The following is a 21,405-nucleotide window of genomic DNA, read 5'->3' on the forward strand; positions in this document are numbered from 1 at the left end:
CTAGTTATATGTGATAACAATGTGTAGTGGGCAGTGGAATAACTATTGTTTTCCGTTTGTGGTGACTGCTGACTGAGATAAGGGATGAAATGAAATAGATCCTGGAACTTAGCCTGGTCTGGAGCAGACTAGCTACACAGAATAAATCTCCATGGTAACTTATACCATAACATATCCTACTGCCCCTGATCCCGCTTTTGTGCAACTGGATCACGGATAAATTGAGCCAGGATAACCAAGATATCCCGGCTTAATCCCTTATACTAGTTTTGTGCAATGGGCCCCTGGACAGCTAACCTACATACCAAGCTCACTAGAGTACGAGGTTCATTTTTCCTGTAGATAGAGTATCTGTCAATGTCCCGTTGTAACTGTTTAACTACGGGTTCAACTGGAGTTTGGATGCCTTTCCCGAAAGCACCATTGTGTAATGACCAATGGTACATCAGAGAGATAGCGTTCAAAATTACAGTCTTTCTACCATTTGAGGATGGTTGTTGCACAACAAGGCTTTCAGTAAATACTCTCCTAATTGAGAAGCATGAAAATGACCATGGGTTGAATGTCCATGTCTGATCCCCCAGTTTGTGAGCATACATAAGTAAGCAAAGTTACCAAAAACACACTAGCAGTGTACTCAAGTACAACCATGCCAGTTTTGCACATTCTAACATTAATATAGATAACATTGTAATGTAATGCAAAAATACTATCCAAATACTATTTTACTGAAGTAAAATAAAATATAGCCGCAAGCGGCAATGGCGGGCCCGAGCACCTGCGGGCCGCAACCCGTGACATGTCGGAATCCAACAAAGCACCGACGTGGTGCGTTTGTGAAATGTACATATTTGATGCGTGTGCTATTTGTTTTTGTATTTTATTTTCTGCCACATTTACTCGCTTGGCCATGTGGGGGCGTAATGCAAGGCAGGCCCATTGGGTGTCATCATAATCATAATATATATTAACCTGGGAAATTTCAGACCATTCATTTTAAGCAAAGAACATTTCTGATACACTTTTTGGTTGGCCAGATGGTGGCGCTATGTTAGGCATGAAAATTACACGTGTGAATATCATCACAATAATGATATCCAAAATGTTTGTAAACTTTCAGATCAATCACTTAAGGCATTGTCCATTTCTGGCACATTTACTGCTTGACCAGGTGGTGGCGCTATGCCAGGCAGGCCCATTGGGTGTCTGGATATCATCATAATCATAATATCTATTAACCTGAAAAGTTTCAGACCATTTATTCAAAGCATAGAGCATTTCTGGCACATTTCCTGCTTGGCCAGAAGGTGGCGCTATGCTAGGCCTGTGAATTATGCATGTGAATATCATCACAATAATGATATCCAATATTTTATAAAGTTTCAGATCAATCACTTAAGGCATTGTCCATTTCTGGCACATTTCCTGCTTGGCTAGGTGGTGGCGCTATGCCAGGCAGGCCCATTGGGTGTCTGGATATCATCATAATCATGATATCTATTAACCTGAGAAGTTTTATACCATTCATTCAATGAACTGTGATTTATGACACATTTCCTCTTCATGTGGTGAGATATTAAAATCATATCAAATATATAACATATCAAAAATCCCTTCACAATTTAACATCAGCGACATCTTGGCATAATGTTTGCCAAATTTCACATGAATCTGACAAACCATCTAGGAGCAGTATGTTAAAATTGATCATGTGACATCAGTATAATTGTCATTCTTTCTGTTGCCAGTTGGTGGCGCTATGCCAAACATGCATTATGGGCATGTGAATATTATCATTAACATGGTCTTCAATGACCTGTGAAATTTAAAACATTTCAAGGCATGCATGGTGAATTATGACACAGTTATTGTTTATGTGGAAGGGTATTAAAATTAATAATTTCGCCATTTCGTCAAATTACAACATATCAAAAAAAAACTTCACAATGTATAATCAGGAACATCTCGGCATCATGTATACCAACTTTGACATGAATCGGATCAACCGTCTAGGAGGAGTACGTTAAAATTGATCATGTCCACAACGCACAAAATCTCAATTACCTCACTTCCTGTGGGCGTGGCTAATGGCATGTTAATACAAAAGTTGTTTGTTTTTGGGAGTTACATACACCCACCAAATTTGGTGTGTGTATCTAAAACTATATGCCAACCACAAGTCACTGTGACGTAAGGGGGCGCTATGGAGTTCCTGGGCAACGCCCGGTGCCAAGCTTTTATCCCTGTCTATTCACTGTACCACTTGATGTGTGTGCTGAATTTCATGCATTTTCGACTATGTTAACCACCTCAAAATATTTGCCAACCAGGAGATCAGTCACCTAAGGAGGCGCTAGCGAGTCCCTGGGCCACGCCCGGGGTCAAGCTCTTGTACCTAACTGAGATGCATGACACCTGACGTGTGTGCCAAATTTCAAGAGGTTTCGACCATGTTAACCACCTCAAAAACAGGAAAGCAAAAAAGTGGAATAACAATAATAAATATAGCCGCAAGCGGCAATGGCGGGCCCGAGCACCTGCGGGCCGCAACCCGTGACATGTCGGAATTCAACAAAGCACCGACGTGGTGCGTTTGTGAAATGTACATATTTGATGCGTGTGCTATTTGTTTTTGTATTTTATTTTCTGCCACATTTACTTGCTTGGCCAGGTAGGGGCGCAATGCAAGGCGGGTGTCATCATAATCATGATATGTATTAACCTGAGAAATTTCAGACCATTCATTTTAAGCAAAGAACATTTCTTATACACTTTTTGGTTGGCCAGATGGTGGCGCTATGTTAGGCATGGAAATTACACATGTGAATACCCAGCTAACAATTTATGGTTTCCAAAACGTTCTGGGAACCATAGTTTTTGGTTTCGGAAACGTTAGTTTTTGGTTCCCAAACGTTACCCTAAGGTTAGTTTTTGAGCAAGTTTTGGTTCCCATGGAAAGTTTGCTGAACGTTCCGGAAACGTTAGTTCTTGGTTATATAAAACGTTCCCTGAACGTTCCCCTAACGTTATCTAAAGGTTGCAAACTTTAGAGAACCTTCCCCTAACGTTCCCCAACCGTTGCAAACTTTAAAAAACCTTCCCCTAACGTTCCCTAACTGTTCCCATAACGTTCCCTAACATTTAGGGAACGTTCCCTTCCCTAAATATTGCAACCTTTAGGAAACCCTCCCCTAACATTGCAACCTTTGCATACCAATTACTTTAAACAGCACGAGCAGGAATGCATTATTATATATTAGCAGGAAAGAATGAACAGGCAAAATCGATGGAACTTATAACTTTAATATAAAATTATCAAAAGACAAAAAAAACAATATAAAAGGCCTCACTGTATATATATATATATATATATATATATATATATATATATATATATATATAGACTTAGTGTTAGCTAAGTATATTAACATAAGGCATTTGACTTTGGTAGGTGCTACATTCAACAAATAGACACACTGTACAATAGACAACAATATACATTGTGGCAGATACCAACACAATATACAAAGACATAATACCAATACAAGTACACATGGAGTGGGCTGTTGAGTGCAAAGTAATAGTGCAAATGTAGAGTGCAAGACGTATATTGGAATGATAAAGTAAGTAATGTGCAGGTGTGGTCAAAGTGGGGATGACTCCACTTATCCACAGAGTGATAACAGTGCGAAAGAAGCTGCTCCTGTGTGTGGTTGTTTTTGTGTGTAAAAAATACAATTGCTGTAATACAAAAAAATACTATAGCTTTGATAGACAATACTATAGCTTTAATTAAAGAAAAATACAAAAGGTTTAATACAACAACAAAAAAATACAAAAGCTTTAAAAATAATTAAAAAAAAATAGAGCTCCAGTCCTTCAAGTCCGAGTCGAGTCTCAACAAGATCAGTCCTCAGCTTGCCTAAAAAGAAAAAAAAAAGTTTGATGTCATACTAAGAATGAACATGTTGAAAAAAACAAGACAAAGTGCCTTACTAACAACCCTTTTTTTTCTGATCACAAAAAAAGTAGTTTTCCCATTCCTTTGATTGTTATGAACAAATTTCAATTTACCGTCTGTGTGGGGCAAACTTCAGTGCTAGCCCAATCAGGTCCTCCGCCTCTGCAGCATTTAGCGCAGGGAAGTTTTTCTGGGCCGCAGCTATAGTAGAAATCAACAAATGAGAAAAGTTAAGTCAAATTAAAACTTCTTATCAGCCAAGTTAAGCATAATACTGATGTGAACAATAAAATAACACCTGCCTGTTAAAACCCTGCAGAGGGTTAGGTCCTGAAAGGATTTCTTGGCCTTCCTGCCCCGCAGGCTGTACTCCTTTAGAACGTTGTTGGTTGCCACCCACCGTAGCATACGACGGATGGCAGCACCTGGAGTCAACCCTCCAAGGGACGCCAAGAAAAGTAGCTGTAAAACATAGAAATACAAATTATATAGAACAACATATAGAAAGTGGAGAGCTTATACAATCTCATATTGTAAGTCAGTTCAGTTATAATGATTTGAATTTATGCAATTACATAGTGTTTATCTTAAGGGCAGGACTATGGCCATTTAATTACCATTTTGTTCCTCCTCTCCTGGTTACCAAGACTCTGGTCCAAGTCTTGCAGCTCGGTGACTGTCGAGCAGGGGGACAGCAAAAGGTCTTCAACCGGACCAGAGGGAAGTGACTGTGAGCCCCTTAAGAGGCTGAGCACCTCCTCGATCTTGCCCTCAATCAAGTCGATTCGCTGTGCCATGCGGACCATGGATGTCCTCACAGCTATGGAAAAGTTGATAGTGTTAGTTGTTATACATTATAAAATTACATATGTAAACAAATTAAGCGAGTCTTCTTACCTCTCATTTCCATCTCGATGGCTGAGTCACCTCCCTCTGTGCGAGGAGTCACCTCCCTCTGTGCGACGTGTTCTGCTATTTACAACCAAAAAAGTTAAGTTACACTCAAATCCCTTGTCATGAAATTGCATTTAATTGGAAATGGAAAATTCAAAGCCGCTGTACCTTCAACTGGCACCCAAGTCCTGGATGGAGGGCATTTTGTTCCTCCTCTCCTGCAGCTCAGCCAAGCCACCTCCCTCTGTGTGATGAGTCACTTGTGCTGTTTACAACAACAAAAAAAGTTACTTACTCTCAAGTTCCTTGTCATGAAATTGTATTTACTTGGAAATGGAAAATTCAAAGACACTGTACCTTCAACTGGGTCCCAAGATGAAGTGGCAGGCGTTATAATAGACCCATCCAGCTCTGGGCAATGAGCTGGTTGCCTGTGTGGTGTTGACTCATCTAAAAAGAAAGTAAATATGAATATTGGTCAGTTAATTTATGGTAGGTTTCTTGCACATGACATTTGCAAAAGATAAACCTATGCTGTTACATTAAACAATCGCTAAAAAGAAAAACTCACATGCAGGTGGTGGAGGCAGTGACATCTGCTGACCTAATAAAAGGCAGGAAGAGACAAATACATCAGAACAGTAACATGATATGCACTAGGTTAATAAACATGAATGTCAGTAGTTCCATGGTAGGAAATATGACTCAACTGGTTTTCTTAAATAATACATGTATAAATGTTAACTTACAGACAGGGCTTCCAGGCACACGCACCATCCTGGAATGCTTTCTTGCTTGCGGAACGGATTCATCTGAAATAAAAGACCATACAATCTGCACTGATTGCAAAAAGAATATTTGAATTGTGCAAATAATGTAGTCTGTATTTAAGAGGTCTTACCATCACGTGACCATGCACTGCCTTTTGTGGACGCTCGCATCTTCTTCCGCCTCAATGCTAGAAGTGTCCATCAGCCGCTGACATTTTTCCATAGCTTTGGTGTATGAATCTACGTTAAGAGAACAACGTTTTTGTGAGCCAGTAGTAGAGCAAAGCAGTATTTCCATATAGAGAAAACTATTATTGATAGTATTGTAGCAATCAGTCATCTGTACACAACCAGATTTTCTTGACTGGATATTTGGCCCAACTTTTGACTTGATTTTTGTATTGTAGCCCAGAGAATTTCTAATGGGGAGACACAGCATCCATAGAAATGCATGGGCTTAGTTTGTAAAGCCAGTATGGCAGCTGTGTATAGCCTACTACACACATTCCGCCCCTTCCTGTATGCTTCCCAACAGACCTCTGAAGTTTGCCTACAAAAAGGAACCAAAACTGCCATCTTTGCCTATAAGGAGATCAGGGTGTTAATTTAACCTAACTACCTATGACAAGTTACATTGCAAGTTAGGTCTGGGGTAGCAAAAATCTAAGTTGCTGTCTTAACGTAGGCCTGTTGAAGATCACAGTTAGCCTACCACTCGAAGGCAGAGGACAAACGTGTGTTGAGCAAAATGTCTGCATTTCAGACTTCTTCGTCCCCGGGAGAGTGCAATAATTCTCTCCCCATGTTATTTTCCCATAGCAAAAATTGCAAGATAGGCTACCGGATCTCAGCTTTTTGAAGGCAAAATTCAGAGGTCTATTCACTTGAATCGTCTATCCGATCAACTGTGTTACAAAATGGCCGCCGACAGTGTACTGTAGCCTATACATTATCAGAGCCCTTCTAAGGATTATTAGACATTCTCTGACATTATCTATAGCCATCTCTATGGCTCTAGTGTAGCCTACATATGCAGGACTGTTCAGTAGGTTATACCAACTTAAAAAGCATCACCATCTCAGTATACCCACTTAAAATAGACTAGGATACATTTGGGGTTGATCACAGTATAGCCTACCCACTACAGCTAACTAGCCTACATCACAGTAGCCTAGATCCAGCTACATACAGTAGGACTATATCCACTAGCCTACACCACTGCTGCCGAGTGACTTGCCTAAAAGGACTGACTGTACACTAAAACTAATTAAAAGAAACGGTAGCCTAGTGCTATTATTTGTAACATCAACGCGAGCAGGTTAACACGATGACACAAAACATACAATGCTGCAAAACATAACACGTTGAGAACAGCTCAAACAAAGACGAACGAGCAATGTGCTCTGGTAAATTACAAACTTGGCAGAATCGGAATATAACAAAGCCCTACAAGTGAAAGGACTTAAGGTTAAACCTCAAACTCTTGCATTACAACCACTAGGCCTACATCATGAAACTGTAACATATTTCACTTACTTTCGTGAAATCGAATTCAAGACGAGTGTAATCCATTCCAAGACTTCTTCCAGCGGCGTTCAAGAATCACGGAATTCAAACAGAGCCCGTTTACGGAAGTCAGGACAAGACTTCAATCGATCACCTGAAAGCAGAGGCGCTGTCTTCCCCCTACTGGCGTGGGGGTAGGCCTACGTGTAAGGGAGAGCCTGTCTGATTGAACTGAAGTGAATTGTGAAATGAAAGAAGTGAATTTTCTTAGTTGTGAAAAGTGTTCTATTGATAGATTTTTGTTTAAAGTTCACCTAATACGTAAAAAAAAGCACAAAAGTATATATTTTTTATTTAGTAAAATTGATATTAGCCTAAAATAAATATTATCTTGATATGATGTTTACCTTACTTAGATTTTATAAGACCAATCATTTGAGTGGATCTAAATCAAGTGACTGCAAACATTTTGTATCTTACTTCAAAAACTGAAATGGAGCTTGTGTTAGTATCGACTATAGCTGTTATTGTCTCCAGTTTCTAAAGCTGATAGAGGCGCAATCAATCACACAATGCCAACACATTTAACACGGCATGGAATTGGAATGAATAGAGACGCATTACCATTGACGTCATTGCCACCTAATCAGAAGCCTCGAATGCAAATAATGTAAAATGTGTGAATGTAAAATGGTAATGGTAGGCTACAGGAACAAATGAAACATGTTCTGAATGTATTCTAGTGATAGCAGAAAACTATTATAAAAATATTTTATATTTTATTTACCGAAGTATTATTGTTTGTTTAATCCAACGTGAAACTGCAATCGGTTCTGAATGCAGACCAGGCGTCTTCCCCCTACTGGCGTGGGGGTGCACTCAGAACAACCAAAAACAACCAATAACAACTAAACGGGAACGTTGTGTGAAGGTACTGTGCAACCACAGGAAAACGTTTTGGTTGGTTGGTTCCCTTAACGTTTAGGAACGTTAAGAAACCCTTAGGTAACGTTCCCTAACCGTTAGTTTTTGGTTTGGTTCGAACTACCCTTTAGGGAACCATACACTAACGTTCCCGAACGTTCCCTTAACGTTTTGTGTTAGTGGGGTATCATCACAATAATGATATCCACATTTTTTGTAAACGTTCAGATCAATCACTTAAGGCATTGTCCATTTCTGGCACATTTCCTGCTTGGCCAGGTGGTGGCGCTATGCCAGGCAGGCCCATTGGGTGTCTGGATATCATCATAATCGTAATATCTATTAATCTAATAAATTGATGCGTGTGCTATTTTTTTCAGACCATTCATTCAAAGCATAGAACATTTCTGGCACATTTCCTGCTTGGCCAGATGGTGGCGCTATGCTAGGCATGTGAATTACACATATGAATATAATCACAATAATATCCAATATTTTATAAAGTTTCAGATTAATCAGTTAAGGCATTGTCCATTTCTGGCACATTTCCTGGTTGGCCAGGTGGTGGCGCTATGCCAGGCAGGCCCATTGGGTGTCTGGATATCATCATAATCATAATATCTATTAACCTGAGAAGTTTCAGACCATTTATTCAAAGCATAGAGCATTTCTGGCACATTTCCTGCTTGGCCAGATGGTGGCGCTATGCTAGGCCTGTGAATTACACATGTGAATATCATCACAATAATGATATCCAATATTTTATAAAGTTTCAGATCAATCACTTAAGGCATTTTCCATTTCTGGCACATTTCCTGCTTGGCCAGGTGGTGGCGCTATGCAAGGCAGGCCCATTGGGTGTCTGGATATCATCATAATCACGATATCTATTAACCTGAGAAGTTTCAGACCATTCATTCAATGCACTGTGATTTGTGACACATTTCCTGTTTATGTGGTGAGATATTAAAATCATATCAAATATATCACAACATTCAAAAATCCCTTCACAATTTAACATCAGCGACATCTTGGCATAATGTTGGCCAAATTTCAAATGAATCTGACAAACCGTCTAGGAGGGGTATGTTAAAATTGATCATCTGAAGTCAGTGTAATTGTCATTCTTTCAGTTGCCAGTTGGTGGCGCTATAGCAAACATGCATTATGGGCATGCAAATATTATCATTAACATGGTATTCAATGACCTGTTAAATTTTAAAAATTTCAAGCCATGCATGATGAATTATGACACATTTACTGTTTGTGTGGAAGGGTATTAAAATTCATAATTTCGCCATTTCGTCAAATTACAACATATCAAAAAAAAACTTCACAATTTATAATCAGGAACATCTCGGCATCATGTATACCAACTTTGACATGAATCGCATCAACCGTCTAGGATGAGTACGTTAAAAATGATCATGTCCACTACACACAAAATCTCAATTACCTCACTTCCTGTGGGCGTGGCTAATGGCATGTTAATACAAAAGTTGTTTGTTTTTGGGAGTTACATACACCCACCAAATTTGGTGTGTGTATCTAAAACTAAATGCCAACCACAAGTCACTGTGACGTAAGGGGGCGCTATGGAGTTCCTGGGCAACGCCCGGTGCCAAGCTTTTATCCCTGTCTATTCACTGTACCACTTGATGTGTGTGCTAAATTTCATGCGTTTTCGACCATGTTAACCACCTCAAAATATATGCCAACCACGGGATCACTCACCTAAGGGGGCGCTAGCGAGTCTCTGGGCCACACCCGAGGTCAAGCTCTTGTACCTAACTGCGTTGCGTGACACCTGACGTGTGTGCCAAATTTCAAGAGTTTTCAACCATGTTAACCACCTCAAAAACAGGAAAGCAAAAAAGTGGAATAACAATAATAATAATAATAATAATAAATATAGCCGCAAGCGGCAATGGCGGGCCCGAGCACCTGCGGGCCGCAACCCGTGTCATGTCGGAATCCAACAAAGCACCGACGTGGTGCGTTTGTGAAATGTACATATTTGATGCGTGTGCTATTTGTTTTTGTATTTGTTTTTGTATTTTATTTTCTGCCACATTTACTCGCTTGGCCAGGTGGGGGCGTAATGCAAGGCAGGCCCATTGCGTGTCATCATAATCATAATATATATTAACCTGAGAAATTTCAGACCATTGATTCAAAGCATAGAGCATTTCTGGCACATTTCCTGCTTGGCCAGAAGGTGGCGCTATGCTAGGCCTGTGAATTACAAATGTGAATATCATCACAATAATGATATCTGATATGTTATAAAGTTTCAGATCAATCACTTAAGGCATTGTCCATTTCTGACACATTTCCTCCTTGGCCAGGTGGTGGCGCTATGCCAGGCAGGCCCATTGGGTGTCTGGATATCATCATAATCATGATATCTATTAACCTGAAAAGTTTCAGACCATTCATTCAATGCACTGTGATTTATGACACATTTACTGTTTATGTGGTGAGATATTAAAATCATATCAAATATATAATTTATCAAAAATCCCTTCACAATTTAACATTAGCGACATCTTGGCATAATGTTTGCCAAATTTCAAATGAATATGACAAACCGTCTAGGAGGAGTATGTTCAAATTGATCATGTGGCATCAGTATAATTGTCATTCTTTCTGTTGCCAGTTGGTGGCGCTATGCCAAACATGCATTATGGGCATGTGAATATTATCATTAACATGGCCTTCAATGACCTGTGAAATTTAAAACATTTCAAGCCATGCATGGTGAATTATGACACATTTATTGTTTATGTGGAAGGGTATTAAAATTAATAATTTCGGCATTTCGTCAAATTACAACATATCAAAAAAAACCTTCACAATTTATAATCAGGAACATCTCGGCATCATGTATACCAACTTTGACATGAATCGGATCAACCGTCTAGGGGGAGTATGTTAAAATTGGTCATGTCCACAACGCACAAAATCCCAATTACCTCACTTCCTGTGGGCGTGGCTAATGGCATGTCAATACAAAAGTTGTTTGTTTTTGGGAGTTACATACACCCACCAAATTTGGTGTGTGTATCTAAAACTATATGCCAACCACAAGTCACAGTGACATAAGGGGGCGCTATGGAGTTCCTGGGCAACGCCCGGTGCCAAGCTTTTATCCCTGTCTATTCACTGTATCACTTGATGTGTGTGCCAAATTTCATGCGTTTTCACCGATGGGAAGCACCTCTTTTGACATCATGATTCATCACATATTTCATCACATATTAGTCTGCACAAAATCCCAAATACCTCACTTCCTGTTGGGCGTGGCTAATGCATTGTACATACGAAAGTTGTTCATCTTGGGGAGATACAGACACCTACCAAATTTGGTGTGTGTAGCTGAAAGTATATGCCCACCACGGGATCAGTCATCTTAGGGGGCGTAAGGGGGCGCTAGCGAGTCTCTGGGCCATACCCGGGGCCAAGCTTTTTTACCTAGCTGCTTTGTGTGACACCTGATGTGTGTGCCAAATTTCAAGACTTTTCGATTATGTTAACCACCTCAAAATATTTGCCAACCACGGGATCAGTCACCTAAGGGGGCGCTAGCGAGTCCCTGGGCCACGCCCGGGATCAAGCTCTTGTACCTAACTGCGATGCGTGACACCTGACGTGTGTGCCAAATTTCAAGAATTTTCGACCATGTTAACTCCCTCAAAAACAGGAAAGCAAAAAAGTAGAATAACAATAATAAATAATAATAATAATAATAATAATAATCCTTACAAAAACAATAGGGCCTTGCGCCCTTCGGTGCTCGGGCCCTAATAATAAATATAGCCGCAAGCGGCAATGGCGGGCCCGAGCACCTGCGGGCCACAACCCGTGACATGTCGGAATCCAACAAAGCACCGACGTGGTGCGTTTGTGAAATGTACATATTTGATACGGGTGCTATTTGTTTTTGTATTTTATTTTCTGCCACATTTACTCGCTTGGCCAGGTGGGGGCGCAATGCAAGGCAGGCCCATTGGGTGTCATCATAATCATAATATATATTAACCTGAGAAATTTCAGACCATTCATTTTAAGCAAAGAACATTTCTGATACACTTTTTGGTTGGCCAGATGGTGGCGCTATGTTAGGCATGAAAAGTACACATGTGAATATCATCACAATAATGATATCCAAAATGTTTGTAAACTTTCAGATCAATCACTTAAGGCATTGTCCATTTCTGGCACATTTCCTGCTTGACCAGGTGGTGGCGCTATGCCAGGCAGGCCCATTGGGTGTCTGGATATCATCAAAATCATAATATCTATTAACCTGAGAAGTTTCAGACCATTTATTCAAAACATAGAGCATTTCTGGCACATTTCCTGCTTGGCCAGAAGGTGGCGCTATGCTAGGCCTGTGAATTACGCATGTGAATATCATCACAATAATGATATCCAATATTTTATAAAGTTTCAGATCAATCACTTAAGGCATTGTCCATTTCTGGCACATTTCCTGCTTGGCCAGGTGGTGGCGCTATGCCAGGCAGGCCCATTGGGTATCTGGATATCATCATAATCATGATATCTATTAACCTGAGAAGTTTCAGACCATTCATTCAATGCACTGTGATTTATGACACATTTCCTGTTTATGTGGTGAGATATTAAAATCATATCAAATATATTACAACATTCAAAAATCCATTCACAATTTAACATCAGCGACATCTTGGCATAATGTTTGCCAAATTTCAAATGAATCTGACAAACCGTCTAGGAGGAGTATGTTCAAATTGATCATGTGAAATCAGCATAATTGCCATTCTTTCTGTTGCCAGTTGGTGGCGCTATGCCAAACATGCATTATGGGCATGTGAATATTATCATTAACATGGTCTTTAATGACCTGTGAAATTTAAAACATTTCAAGCCATGCATGGTGAATTATGACACATTTATTGTTTGTGTGGAACGGTATTAAAATTAACAATTTCGCCATTTTGTCAAATTACAACATATCAAAAAAAGGCTTCACAATTTAGAATCAGGAACATCTCGGCGTCATGTATACCAACTTTGACATGAATCGGATCAACCGTCTAGGAGGAGTACGTTAAAATTGATCGATCATGTCCACAACGCACAAAATCTCAATTACCTCACTTCCTGTGGGCGTGGCTAATGGCATGTTAATACAAAAGTTGATTGTTTTTGGGAGTTACATACACCCACCAAATTTGGTGTGTATATCTAAAACTATATGCCAACCACAAGTCACAGTGACATAAGGGGGCGCTATGGAGTTCCTGGGCAACGCCCGGTGCCAAGGCTTTTCCCCTGTGTATTCACGGTACCTCTTGACGTGTGTGCCAAATTTCATGCGTTTTCACCGATGGGAAGAACCTCTTTTGGCATCACAATTCATGACATTTTAGTCCGCACAAAATCCCAAATACCTCACTTCCTGTTGGGCGTGGCTAATGCATTGTACATACGAAAGTTGTTCATCTTGGGGAGATACACACACCTACCAAATTTGATGCGTCTAGCTGAAAGTATGTGCCAACCACTGCCTTAATCACCTAAGGGGGCGCTACTGAGTCCCTGGGCCACGCCCGGGGCCAAGCTCTTGTACCTAACTGCTTTGCGTGACACCTGATGTGTGTGCCAAATTTCATGAGTTTTCGACCATGTTAACCACCTCAAAAAAGGAAAACGCTCTGAGACAAAGTTAATATAATAATAAATATAGCCGCAAGCGGCAATGGCGGGCCCGAGCACCTGTGGGCCGCAACCCGTTACATGTCGGAATCCAACAAAGCACCGACGTGGTGCATTTGTGAAATGTACATATTTGATACGTGTGCTATTTGTTTTTGTACTTTATTTTCTGCCACATGTACTTGCTTGGCCAGGTGGGGGCGCAATGCAAGGCAGGCCCATTGGTTGTCATCATAATCATAATATATATTAACCTGAGAAATTTCAGACCATTCATTTTAAGCAAAGAACATTTCTGATACACTTTTTGGATGGCCAGATGGTGGCGCTATGTTAGGCATGGAAATTACACATGTGAATATCATCACAATAATGATATCCAACTTTTTTCTAAACTTTCAGATCAATCACTTAAGGCATTGTCCATTCCTGGCACATTTCCTGCTTGACCAGGTGGTGGCGCTATGCCAGGCAGGCCCATTGGGTGTCTGGATATCATCATAATTATAATATCTATTAACATTAGAAGTTTCAGACCATTTATTCAAAGCATAGAGCATTTCTGGCACATTTCCTGCTTGGCCAGAAGGTGGCACTATGCTAGGCCTGTGAATTACGCATGTGAATATCATCACAATAATGATATCCAATATTTTATAACGTTTCAGATCAATCACTTAAGGCATTGTCCATTTCTGGCAAATTTCCTGCTTGGCCAGGTGGTGGCGCTATGCCAGGCAGGCCCATTGGGTGTCTGGATATCATCATAATCATGATATCTATTAACTTGAGAAGTTTCAGACCATTCATTCAATGCACTGTGATTTATGACACATTTCCTGTTTATGTGGTGAGATATTAAAATCATATCAAATATATTACAACATTCAAAAATCCATTCACAATTTAACATCAGCGACATCTTGGCATAATGTTTGCCAAATTTCAAATGAATCTGACAAACCGTCTAGGAGGAGTATGTTCAAATTGATCATGTGACATCAGTATAATTGTCATTCTTTCTGTTGCCAGTTGGTGGCGCTATGCCAAACATGCATTATGGGCATGTGAATATTATCATTAACATGGTCTTCAATGACCTGTGAAATTTAAACATTTCAAGCCATGCATGGTGAATTATGACACATTTATTGTTTATGTGGAAGGGTATTAAAATGAATAATTTCGCCATTTCGTCAAATTACAACATATAAAAAAAAACCTTCACAATTTATAATCAGGAACATCTCGGCATCATGTATACCAACTTTGAAATGAATCGGATTAACCGTCTAGGAGGAGTACGTTAAAATTGATCGATCATGTCCACAACGCACAAAATCTCAATTACCTCACTTCCTGTGGGCGTGGCTAATGGCATGTTAATACAAAAGTTGTTTGTTTTTGGGAGTTACATACACCCACCAAATTTGGTGTGTATATCTAAAACTATATGCCAACCACAAGTCACTGTGACGTAAGGGGGCGCTATGGAGTTCCTGGGCAACGCCCGGTGCCAAGCTTTTATCCCTGTCTATTCACTGTACCACCTGATGTGTGTGTCAAATTTCAAGACTTTTCGTTTATGTTAACCACCTCAAAATATATGCCAACCACGGGATCAGTCACCTAAGGGGGCGCTAGCGAGTCCCTGGGCCACGCCCGGGGTCAAGCTCTTGTACCTAACTGCGATGCGTGACACCTGACGCGTGTGCCAAATTTCAAGAGTTTATGACCATGTTAACTACCTCAAAAACAGGAAAGCAAAAAAGTAGAATAACAATAATAAATAATAATAATAATAATAATCCTTACAAAAACAATAGGGCCTTGCGCCCTTTCGGTGCTCGGGCCCTAATAATAATAATAATAATAATAATAATAATAATAATCCTTACAAAAACAATAGGGCCTTGCGCCCTTCGGTGCTCGGGCCCTAAATATAGCCGCAAGCGGCAATGGCGGGCCCGAGCACCTGCGGGCCGCAACCCGTGACATGTCGGAATCCAACAAAGAACCGACGTGGTGCATTTGTGAAATGTACATATTTGATACGTGTGCTATTTGTTTTTGTACTTTATTTTCTGCCACATGTACTTGCTTGGCCAGGTGGGGGCGCAATGCAAGGCAGGCCCATTGGTTGTCATCATAATCATAATATATATTAACCTGAGAAATTTCAGACCATTCATTTTAAGCAAAGAACATTTCTGATACACTTTTTGGATGGCCAGATGGTGGCGCTATGTTAGGCATGGAAATTAGACATGTGAATATCATCACAATAATGATATCCAAAATTTGTGTAATCTTTCAGATCAATCACTTAAGGCATTGTCCATTTCTGGCACATTTCCTGCTTGACCAGGTGGTGGCGCTATGCCAGGCAGGCCCATTGGGTGTCTGGATATCATCATAATCATAATATCTATTAACCTGAGAAGTTTCAGACCATTTATTCAAAGCATAGAGCATTTCTGACACATTTCCTGCTTGGCCAGGTGGTGGCGCTATACCAGGCAGGCTCATTGGGTGTCTGAATATCATCATAATCATGATATCTATTAACCTGAGAAGTTTCAGACCATTCATTCAATGAACTGTGATTTATGACACATTTCCTTTTCGTGTGGTGAGATATTAAAATCATATCAAATATTTAACATATCAAAAATCCCTTCACAATTTAACATCAGCGACATCTTGGCATAATGTTTGCCAAATTTCACATGAATCTGACAAACCGTCTAGGAGCAGTATGTTCAAATTGATCATGTGACATCAGCGTAATTGCCATTCTTTCTTTTGCCAGTTGGTGGCGCTATGCCAAACATGAATTATGGGCATGTAAATATTATCATTAACATGGTCTTCAATGACCTGTGAAATGTAAAACATTTCAAGCCATGCATGGTGAATTATGACACATTTATTGCTTATGTGGAAGGGTATTAAAATAAACAATTTCGCCATTTCGTCAAATTACAACATATCAAAAAAAGGCTTCACAATTTATAATCAGGAACATCTCGGCGTCATGTATACCAACTTTGACATGAATCGGATCAACCGTCTAGGAGGAGTACGTTAAAATTGATCATGTCCACAACGCACAAAATCTCAATTACCTCACTTCCTGTGGGCGTGGCTAATGGCATGTTAATACAAAAGTTGTTTGTTTTTGGGAGTTACATACACCCACCAAATTTGGTGTGTGTATCTAAAACTATATGCCAACCACAAGTCACAGTGACATAAGGGGGCGCTATGGAGTTCCTGGGCAACGCCCGGTGCCAAGCTTTTATCCCTGTCTATTCACTGTATCACTTGATGTGTGTGCCAAATTTCATGCGTTTTCACCCATGGGAAGCACCTCCTTTGGCATCATGATTCATCACATATTTCATCACATATTAGTCTGCACAAAATCCCAAATACCTCACTTCCTGTTGGGCGTGGCTAATGCATTGTACATACGAAAGTCGTTCATCTTGGGGAGATACAAACACCTACCAAATTTGGTGTGTGTAGCTGAAAGTATATGCCCACCACGGGATCAGTCATCTAAGGGGGCGTAAGGGGGCGCTGGCGAGTCTCTGGGCCATGCGCGGGGCCAAGCATTTTTACCTAGCTGCTTTGTGTGACACATGATGTGTGTGCCAAATTTCAAGACTTTTCGATTACGTTAACCACCTCAAAATATTTGCCAACCACGGGATCAGTCACCTAAGGGGGCGCTAGCGAGTCCCTGGGCCACGCCCGGGGTCAAGCTCTTGTACCTAACTGCGTTGCGTGACACCTGACGTGTGTGCCAAATTTCAAGAATTTTCGACCATGTTAACCACCTCAAAAACAGGAAAGCAAAAAAGTGGAATAACAATAATAATAATAATAATAATAATAATAATAATAATAATAATAATCCTTACAAAAACAATAGGGCCTTGCGCCCTTCGGTGCTCGGGCCCTAATAATAATAATAATAATAATAATAATAATAATAATAATAATCCTTACAAAAACAATAGGGCCTTGCGCCCTTCGGTGCTCGGGCCCTAATAATAATAATAATAATAATAATAATAATAATAATCCTTACAAAAACAATAGGGCCTTGCGCCCTTCGGTGCTCGGGCCCTAATAATAATAATAATCCTTACAAAAACAATAGGGCCTTGCGCCCTTCGGTGCTCGGGCCCTAATAATCCTTACAAAAACAATAGGGCCTTGCGCCCTTCGGGTGCTCGGGCCCTAATAATAATAATCCTTTCAAAAACAATAGGGCTTCGCACCTCTCGGTGCTCGGGCCCTAATAAATGTACCCTCTCAGTAGAAAGTGCAACAACAAACTGGACAAATATGCGTATATTTTGGAACTGTAATGGCAATTATTATATTTGGGAAAACATGCATAGGGCAGTTCAAGAGATTATTTAATAATACTTATTTAGGTATTTTATCTGTTATTTCTCTTTGCCCATTGTTTATAACTATTTTAACTTAAATTTTACCTTTAAATTAACAAAATAAAATAAAATAACTTCAGGCAATAGACCAGAGATGTTCAAATGAAATTAAAGTTAATATATGTAGACAACCTCAGTGTAGGTCAAGAATGAAAAGGAAACCCACTTCTGAAATGGCTTGGCCCTATCTCACCCATTCTAACAGGGTAAATATAGGTCGGGCAAACATTCTGGCACACACACTTCACACATAAGCACACTGGTTGTGTATGTTCAGTTTTACCATTGTGTTTTGCGATATGTTGTTGTGACTTTTGATTTGTTGTTGTGACTTTTGATTGGACTTTAGTCCCTGGTGCCACCTTTGTACCCCTGAACAAGGCAGTTATCGTGAAACTGTCCTTGCAATCTCTGTAAGTAGCTTTGGATTGAGGCGTCACTTAAAAAGTATAAATAAATAATAAAAAAATATATATAATTTTATGGTAATTTGTTTCCAAATGAATGACCTCATAAAAGACAATACCAGACATTTACTCACTGTGGTCTTTAATTGAATTTCACCATAGACATATGATATGAACAAATTGAAACTAACTAGTAAAGCAATAAATGTTTTCATGAAATGTTTTAAGAATAGATATTAGAAACTTTGAATAAAAAATCTCAACTTTGTGTAACAATCAGTATTTTGCTACTAAAAGCATGACATGCAGAGAAAAACATTGCAATCACATAAGACATGGAAATTCTACTCTATAAAAGTGAGTGGTGCATAATCCTTTGTATCATCTCCCAGATACTTCTTCAAGAATGGCTGCATTTTAAAGAGGTTAATGTGAAAGTCTCTAGTGTGTTCACGGGAATTAACAACAGTCTTGCCTTCATCCTTGCAGATATCCTCCACACCCCAGCTCACAACTCCAACCTTTAAAGGGAGAAGCAATCAGTCAGGTAACACATCCAAAACATACAAACAACAACAACAACAAAAACAATACCAAGCAGAACCAACCAGTCATTTCTCAAACAACAACAACATAAACAATACCAAGCAGAACCAACCAGTCATTTCTCAAACAACAACAACATAAACAATACCAAGCAGAACCAACCAGTCATTTCTCAAACAACAACATAAACAATACCAAGCAGAACCAACCAGTCATTTCTCAAACAACAACAACAAAAACAATACCAAGCAGAACCAACCAGTCATTTCTCAAACAACAACATAAACAATACCAAGCAGAACCAACCAGTCATTTCTCAAACAACAACAACATAAACGATACCAAGCAGAACCAACCAGTCATTTCTCAAACAACAACATAAACAATACCAAGCAGAACCAACCAGTCATTTCTCAAACAACAACAACATAAACGATACCAAGCAGAACCAACCAGTAATTTCTCAAACAACAACATAAACAATACCAAGCAGAACCAACCAGTCATTTCTCAAACAACAACAACATAAACGATACCAAGCAGAACCAACCAGTCATTTCTCAAACAACAACAACATAAACAATACCAAGCAGAACTAACCAGTCATTTCTCAAACAACAACAACATAAACGATACCAAGCAGAACCAACCAGTCATTTCTCAAACAACAACAACATAAACGATACCAAGCAGAACTAACCAGTCATTTCTCAAACAACAACAACATAAACGATACCAAGCAGAACCAACCAGTCATTTCTCAAACAACAACAACATAAACGATACCAAGCAGAACCAACCAGTCATTTCTCAAACAACAACAACATAAACGATACCAAGCAGAACTAACCAGTCAATTCTCAAACAACAACAACATAAACGATACCAAGCAGAACTAACCAGTCATTTATCAAACATTGGAATCCACACTGTTAACTTGAGAGATGCTTATACCACATCTGGAATAATCTAGAGATGCATATATGGCAATATATTCTAACCTGTACTGTGCGGTAATACTGTTCCTTAAACAGTGCTCCTCCAGAATCACCTGTGCAAAACAAACAAATAAATAAAAAAGAAAAACAAACAAACAGGTAAGTCCATGAGCAACATCTTTAAGTGATGTGACAATGTTTATTGTTTTGCACTTAATGGATGTCAGGAAACAAAAGTGATTCACAACCAATGAAGTATAACGTAGGATCGTGGATAGCTTCCATAATTGACCTTTTGCCAGAGTTTGATTGACAGGTAATCTAACCAATCAGAACGCCAATATCAGGTAGGAATGAATGATTATTCCACAGTACATCATTGATTTTCTGCACTGTGTTTTTGGTACTTTTCTTTCAGTTCCCAATGTTAGAATGCCAACAATAGAGAGAATTTAGAGAACCTGCTGAGGGCGTGGCTAAACACTCCTGGCGAAAGGTCAATTAAGCAGCTGGTGAAGACTCAGTGGTCATAGATATCTGACTCTGTTTCGCACTCACAAGTTTAATGTGTGTGTGTGTGTGTGTGTATGTGTGTGTGCGTGTGTCTGTCTGTCTGTCTGTCTGTCTGTGAGTGTGTGCATGTGTGTGTGTGAGTGTGTTTGTGTGTGTGTGTGTCTGTCTGTCTGTTGTTCTGTCTGTGTGTGTGTGTGTGTGCGTGCATGTGTGTGTTTGTGTGTGTCTGTCTGTCTGTCTGTAAGTGTGTGTGTGTGCATGTGTGTGTGTGTGTGTGTGTCTGTCTGTCTGTCTGTGAGTGTGTGTGTGTGTGTGTGTTACAGAGGAAGATGAATTCAGCATACCTTTACATGCCACATGATCTGTCTCAGGATTAATCCCGCCAGTACACAGGAAGTTCTCTGTCACGATATCCTTTGCGTTTCTAGCAGTTATGCCTGCTGCTTTTTTGGCATCTTCAATGCAAGCATCCCTCTACAACGTGAGATAGTGTAAATCATTCAAGCTCACATTCATAACAATCAAGCAAGACAGTCATCTTGGTAGCTCATCTATACATATCATGTCAACAGGGAACAGAGAGAACGTTGGGAAAGGAGGTTTGAAATGTGTGTAGACAAATTGTCATGCTACTCTAAGCATTACAGTTAATAGTTATTATAAACATCTAGGCCTACAGATGCATGTGTACAGAGGCCCGATCATTATTGGGGGCCTAGCAGCGAAGCTGCGAAGGCACCCATTGAGTTAGTAGTTTTTCCTATTATTAGGGGTCCG

The 21,405-nt window shown here is 39.8% G+C and overlaps 2 long non-coding RNA genes across 2 annotated transcripts; both read right to left on the reverse strand.

Annotated features, from left to right (window-relative positions):
• Positions 1-5,428: 5,428 nt before the first annotated feature.
• Positions 5,429-7,367, reverse strand: LOC143137556 (uncharacterized). Its single transcript, XR_012990017.1, has 4 exons — positions 7,162-7,367; positions 5,757-5,865; positions 5,605-5,667; positions 5,429-5,459 (listed from the first exon to the last, which is right to left on the reverse strand). It is a non-coding gene; the product is annotated as an uncharacterized LOC143137556 (long non-coding RNA).
• Positions 7,368-18,752: 11,385 nt separating this feature from the next.
• On the reverse strand, positions 18,753-21,122 carry LOC143137557 (uncharacterized). Its single transcript, XR_012990018.1, has 3 exons — positions 20,973-21,122; positions 20,179-20,228; positions 18,753-19,152 (listed from the first exon to the last, which is right to left on the reverse strand). It is a non-coding gene; the product is annotated as an uncharacterized LOC143137557 (long non-coding RNA).
• Positions 21,123-21,405: the final 283 nt, after the last annotated feature.

This window comes from Alosa pseudoharengus, unplaced genomic scaffold (assembly GCF_046254945.1).
Source record: "Alosa pseudoharengus isolate Yale_2024_CS ecotype anadromous, Long Island Sound unplaced genomic scaffold, YU_APseudo_1.1 YU_APseudo_1.1_scf_21, whole genome shotgun sequence".
NCBI lineage: Eukaryota > Metazoa > Chordata > Actinopteri > Clupeiformes > Clupeidae > Alosa > Alosa pseudoharengus.